The sequence below is a fragment of the Aptenodytes forsteri genome, unplaced genomic scaffold (genome assembly GCF_000699145.1).
Source record: "Aptenodytes forsteri isolate BGI_AS27 unplaced genomic scaffold, ASM69914v1 Scaffold249, whole genome shotgun sequence".
NCBI lineage: Eukaryota > Metazoa > Chordata > Aves > Sphenisciformes > Spheniscidae > Aptenodytes > Aptenodytes forsteri.
In genome coordinates, this window is record NW_008796188.1 from 2,913,231 (window position 1) to 2,920,385 (window position 7,155).

Below are 7,155 nucleotides of genomic sequence, written 5' to 3' on the forward strand. Positions count from 1 at the left end.
CGCCCGGCCGGCACTGCTGGTCCCACACCCAGGGGTGATGGGAGATGCCACATCTCCCAACCCTGGCTTCCATTTTCTGCACGGCCTGCGTTTAGCCGGGCATCCCACACAGACATGCTTCAGGGCCTGGATTCACCACCTCGGGTCCAACTGTGCTGTCACCCATTGTCCTCGATATCCAAGGAGATGAAAATACTAACAGCTCACTAGCTGCTAACAGCATCCCCTTACCTTCCTCACCAGCCCCTGACAGGAGCTACCACATGCAGCCATCCTGGTTTTAATTTCATCCGGTTGTAAGCTCCACGCTAACAAAGGGAAAGCAGCCTTCTGCCCAAGGCAGGCAGCTCTGCAGCCATTATCCATGCACCTCCAACTACACATACAACGGATAGCCACTGGGATTCCACAGCATGCATGGAGGAACAGTGGTGGGCAGCTTTAATTAGCATCTGGTTCAGCAGACCCCTGTGGGAAGGAGTCAACCGGTGACATGTTAATCACCCTGAGGCAGGCAGTGGTGTAAAGGAGCACTGGGGTTCTCTCACCACCCAGTACGGAACCTCAACCCAGCCTGAAGCACTGGAAAGTGGAGGGAGAGGCTGAAGAAACAAGTCATACTCCCAAAAGATCCCTCTCCACGTTGCCTGCTTCATCTGGAAAAGCAGTGAGATGCTCTGGCACGTTACAGATGCAGTGGAGATCCCTCAATGGAGTTACTGCCTTGCATTACAGGGTTACTATCCCTGGTAATCGGATTTAGTGGAGAAACTGCAGGAGGGATCTTCTGTCAGACAGGCTCCAGGTTTCAGTTTTTCCTGAGAAACATTCAAGCGCAAATCAAGGGCAAACACCCAGTCCAAGAACAGGCTTCTGGCAGAGGTTGTGAAGGGGAAAGCTCAAGGGGAAAGCCGGGGGGGGGAAGACACAGATGTGGAACCTGCAGCACCAGAGGTTTTTAAAAGCAGACTGGGTTGGGAGTGGTCCATCTCGGTTTGGAATAAAGGTCTCAAGGTATCTTGTAGTCCTATGGAGAGTCAAAGCCATTCTCTTACTACAGTATCTGTAACTGCAGAAGTACAAAGTACAGTCATATGAGGGGGGAAAAAAATCTGGATTTATGAACGTGCAACACTGAGATAGTTTTTTCCAGGTCAATAGAAACAGGTGAGGCATCTGAAACCGGGGGAATGTCTCTTTTCTGCCCATTTTTAAACTGGTTAAGAAGTACCCACTATAAATTGGTTGGAGAATTTTCCCAGGGTAGACACATCTCTGAAAAAAATGCCACTGCTTTGGGAATTGTAAAATAAATACTCCAGTGCTACAAGGGGATCTGTGCTTGTGAGACAAGGAGCAAGCTGAATTTGAACTTGTAGTGCAAGCAGCTAGAGTCCAATTCTGGAACAGCAGCTCTTCCTACAGGCGGTACAGATGTACCAGGAACACAAGACTGACTGCGAATCAGCTGAGCATCCTCTAACAGGACTATTTCTTCATCTAAAGAAGACAAAACCAAAAGGGACCCCCTGCCCTCATTTCTTAACACAAAGTACTCGGGATGATGACACCTGGCTTTCTGAAGTCATCTCAAGGCTCAGCTTTGCCTGCCTGCGTTTCTCAGCTCACCAGGCACCGAGTCCCTTTTGGATCCAAGAAATCATGGGCTGGGAAGCATCATTAGCCAGTCCCAGCTGATGTTCAGGCATAGCCGCTCTTACCACATTCCGGCCATTTAGAAGATCTGTTGGCAAAGGCTAGTCAAGAATTAAATGCATCAGCTGATGGACCACAGTGCTGCCAGCCTCAAGTGAAACAGCAATGATTCCCCCCAGTCAGTCCTCAAGACTGCGATCACACAAGCAAGCACCTTCCTGTCCTGGCCCAGGGCACAGCCACAGAAGCCTGGTGGCACAGTACCTGAAAAATAAAGTGCTCAGCGTATCATAAGCAGCCCTATCCAAGGCACGATGAGCAAAGACCCAGCATCTTGCTGTTTAATTCCATCTGTGTTCAGAGAAATAGAAGCACATGGATCTTCTTGGTAAATAAGATTACTGCAAAGAAATAATCAAATCTACATCCAGCTTCTCCTCCTCACCAACACCCTGCAGGGCCAAAAACGTGGGCTGAATGCCCACATCAGAGGGGCAGCAACTGGGAGAAGACTCCCTTGTTCAGGTGCCCTCACTCCCCACGTCTTAACACATGCACCTCTAGCTTGCTGCAGATCCATCCCTTTGATGCAAAGCCCCACTGTGCTGCGAGACACTCATTTTGTACTACATCTCAGGTACAGCAACCCTCCACCTCTGCTCCCTGCACTGGGCAGGCACACACTGTTTTGCACTGGATGGATGCAGGATGCTGCTGCAGCAGTAGCGAGATGTTATGGGAACTGCTGGAGCAGTCCAAGTCCTGAAGTGCAGCTGAGTGCTCTGAGCCCCAAGTGGAATGAGCTCACGGTAATTTGACAGATCTTGCACCGGCTAAGAGGAACTGCAGAGAAACACTCTGTAGGCAGATTTCTTACCTGTACAGACAGCAAGCTGACAGACTTTAATTACCGCGCAGAGCTCTTCTGGCCACTTCTTGTTCATAGGGTGGTTTTGTTTATAGGAAAAAGGATCCGTGAGTTTATCCTACAATTCTAACTCAGTCCAGGCTTTCTTCCCCTCCATTCCTTTCGGCCCATACTGCTGCCAGGTGGAAATAAGACACTATTTTTAACATCAAATTATAAAGGAAACCTTTAGGAAGGAAAGCATTAAGCCTTTAGCTTCCACGGTTTCCTCATCCATAAGACAGGGCTCATTTTCCTCACAGGTGAGTTCTGCAACTTGTTTCACAGCCCTACCAAGGTTTTTGATGGCAGGTGCTATGGAAGGTAGGATGCGATTTCTCAGGTCTCACCTGCAGTGGGAATTGACCTGCAGAACTGCAACTGCGTGATGAATTCTGGGTTACAGTGGTTTTAAGTCAGATGTCCCCAGGGCCTCGTCTGTCCACAAGCTGCTTCATTTCAGTCACTTAATTCAGATTAAGGATGGCTTTTGCAAAACCATAATGGTCCTAGCCGAAATAAATACTCAAATTCTGCACTAGCTTAATTCCATTACAGTGCTACTCAGACCCCTTTTGCAACCTGGCCATTAAAGTCCACCTAAAAAAAGGAAATGGGCTAATCGCTTTCAAAATGGTTTCCAGCAACAGGATTGATCTTTCCAAAACAATTCCAGATGCTATTGCATGCTGATAGACCACAGGATGACCCCTTCCTAAATGAGGAAGCCCCAGGCAGACGCAGCCCCCAGACTTGCTTCCCAGGGCACGGCCGCTAACACAGGCATGGCATCAGACCAGGGACCCAGCTGGGTTTCATGAGCTCGCCATGCTTTGAAGCCTCTCCATGGAGATCATGGCAGCGAGCGGGGCGTTACACAAGCAGTTTTCCCAGCCATGCTTGTATACTGTCAGTAACGGCAGGACAACGGGCATTACCCAGGCCGGCGCTGAGCAGACCAGAACAAGGCTCATGCAAACCTTCCCCAGCAGCTCTGACCCTGCATGTAACTTTGCAGCTCGAGAGCTGGCTCCGTTCCTCACAAGTTGAAACCAAATACGCCTATTTGCAACTCAGACACAGTTCTCTCCAACTGAAGTCAACTTACATTTCATTTTCACAGGCAATCGGAGCGTGATACACCCCTGTAACCCACGCTGAGGCCAGCGGCGCTGTAAAGATGTAAATCAGAGGCAGAAACACCCTCGGTGTTAGGACGGCGCAGGCAGCGAGCAGGCTGTGACTCAGCAGAAAGAGCCAGCCAGCACGGTCCTCACCTCTCAGCAGCACTGAGCATGGGAAAAACAAATTCACCGCTTTCCCTCTGATCACTTTAGCAAATGGAGAGACCGGACAAATTGAAGCTGAGGCACTTAGAGCATCTTACACACTTCCCCCTTGGCCCCACCCCAGCTGGAAAAAGATTATTCCTTTTTCTTTTCAGTTGAGCAGTGTGGAAGGCATGCAGAGCCCAACACCTACAAATAGAAGACCCAATACCCCTAAGGATATTTTTTTTTTTAATTAATCATTGTTCCATTTCTAAATTACCTGCTACAAGAGGCCTTCCAGATCATTTAAGCCCTGCGTATCTGTAAGAGGCAGAGTTGACTCATTAGGGAGTTACAGGATGCATTCACTTACATGACCTTGTGGGAATTATTAGATTCCTGGCCTCACATCACAAAGTCAAGACTCACTTGGCCTTGGTATCACGGAAGGGCAGCGAGTGCTTGCAGAGAATTCGAGACTCCCTTATGTCTGCATACCCAGGGTAACAGCCCCAGCAGTTCCTCTCCCTCGAGCACCAACCCGGGGTGTTTACAGCCTCTACCCAGATGCCAGCAGCAGCTCGCGGGGCTGAAGCCCGATCACCGCTCCTGGCATTAGCTGCCTCCCTTTGTTGACAAACTTCAGAGATGCCAGCAGCCAGAAGGACCTTTATTCCTGGATGAGAGCAGCCACCATGGCCCTGACAGTTCTGCAGGGAGACAGGGAACGTTGTTCTGGGGTGGAACAGGCTATTTAGAAAATACCACTGTGTCTGCAGACTCTGAAGCCCTGACCTGCTCGCCCTGGGTGGAGTCTGCTGGTGGCCATCTGTAGATTGCCTGGCCTTGAAGTCTTTCCTGTTCTTGCCACAGGATGGCACTCGCAGGGGAGCAGAGATGGGTGTAGGCACCAGTGCAGTCTTTATTCCTGGAGTTTAAGGCAGGGCAAGAGTTCAGCCCTCCTCTAAAGTAAGGTAGAGGATTGCATTATGCAGCACCACTAGCAGGTTTTGCAGTGAAGTTATCACACGTACACAAACACAGGGGCACCGGCAGCCTCTAGTCTGCAGGTTACCAGGAGGACACACCGGCTGGAGCACCACTTTGGCCTCATCCCAGTTCTTCTGCCCCAGGCACCCACAGCCAGCCACTACTTATTCCCTGCTGGGGCTGTACAGGGCCAGGCCAGAGCTTGTGCTCCCTGGCAGCGTCCATCCAGGTTTCAGAGGGGCTTTGAGAGCCATCTGCTGTTATCAGCTCACACTACAGCATCAGGCAACACCTTCATCGGCGGGGTGCACGGGACACCCTTCAGCACTGCTCTGCTACTCTCCCATCAGCCCATGAACAAGGAAACTTAAAGCATCTTCTCTAGATTAAAACGCCAGCAGAAACAAGACCACCTCAGAGAGCTCGCTTCTTTGCACAAAGGACTCGGGACTCTCCACAGGAAACACAGGCACTTCCAATCCAGTACAAAGAGCAAACATGAGCAGCTACATTGAGCAGAGATAGGATTTTCGCCTCCCAGACAAGGCCCCAGGTAAAGCCACAGCTCTTACAGGACCAGGTAGAAGTAAGAGACAAGGCTCCGATGCTCACACCTATTAGCAGAGGCACCAGCCACCACGGCAGCCCATTTTGAGGGCTGCACCTCAAAGTGCAAGAGCACACATTTAACTGCATCTTTCTCTTCAGGCCAGAGAAGAGCTGTAGGAGCCCTTTCCTCATGCTTACCCATGAATAAAGCTACTCTCAAGTGGAAGAGCTAGAAATTCAAAAGACATCCTGTAACCCTCTAAACAAAACAGATTTTTTTTCCAGCTGGCTAACACAGACCAAAGTACCTAAAAAAAAAAAGCCCTTAACAGACCACATTTACCCTGTCTTAGGCCCCAATTCCAATTCCCATTCCCCCCCCAAGCACACACCAACCCACAGCCCACCTCCCGCCCTTAACAGACCACATTTCCCTGTCTTAGGCCCCAATTTCCCCCCCCAAAGCACACACCAACCCACAGCCCACCTCCCCAAGGGCTCTTGCAGCCGGCATTATATAGGCCCCAATGCCTCCGCCTCCTCGGCCTGTTTCGGGTTAAGAGGCCTCAGCTGGCCCCTGCCTCCTCCCCCTAGACCTCAGACGGGAGAGCGGGGTGGGAGCAGGCTCTTGGCACCTCGCTCTCCCTGTAGCAGCACCTTAGAGGAGCTGGTTCCTCCTTGCTGGTCCTGGTGCAGGTGAGAGCAGGCTGTGGAAGCACCCGCCCGGCAGCATCCTCGCCACGGTTCCAGCCGCGGCTCCTGCATGGGCCTGCCTCTCCGCTCGCCAGCTCACGGGGCGAGGTTTGCGCTGCACCGGCCACGCTGCTGCCCTTGCTCGGGCAAACCCCCAAGCCTCCGCAGCCGGCTCCGGCACCCAGGCTGCGTGCACAAGGGTCCGGCTTGTCTAACCTCCGGGCTCAGCTTCCAGCCCTGAACAACATCCCCCCCCTTTCCTGGGTCACAGCAGAGCTGAAGTGAGAGACTGCAAAAGGAGGGGGTGGATGTTGTGTGCTTGCTGTGTCTGGGCCGGCTTTGGCTGGGAGGGAACTAACGGGCTTTGTTCCTCGTTAGCAGTCGGTGGAGCGGCGCAGACCCTGGCTCGGTGCCGTGGGAAGCAGCACGGCACCGTGCGCGTAACGGGGGCAGCTCCTGCGCGTTGGGCCCCGGATGAATCCGATGTCCCGACCTGCCCCGGCACGCGCTGCTGCGCTGCGGGCAGAGATGCCGGAGGAAGCGCCGAGCGCTGCTTGCCTCCAGCGCAGCGAGCGTGCAAACCCCACCGCCTCTGGCATGGTGAGCGTGCAAAACCCGGTGGCCCGGGGATGGTGAGCGTGCCAGCCCCAAGGCTTCCAGCACGGTGAGTGTGCAAGGCCCACCCTTCTGCCAGCACGGTGAGGGTGAGTGTGCGAGGTACACCCCTGCCAGCATGGTGAGTGTGCAAGGCCCACCCTTCTGCCAGCACGGTGAGGGTGAGTGTGTGAGGTACACCCTTCTGTCAGCACAGTGAGCGTGCAAGGCACCTCTCTGCTGGCATGGTGAGTGTGCAGGGCCCTCCCTTCTGCCAGCACAGTGAGGGTGAGTGTGCAAGGTACACCCTTCTGCCAGCACGGCGTGCAAGGTACACCCCTGCCAGCACAGTGAGGGTGAGTGTGCGAGGTACACCCTTCTGCCAGCACAGTGAGTGTGCAAGGCGCCTCTCTGGCGGCACGGTGAGTGTGCAAGGCCCACCCTTCTGCCAGCACGGTGAGGGTGAGTGTGCAAGGCGCCTCTCTGCCGGCACGG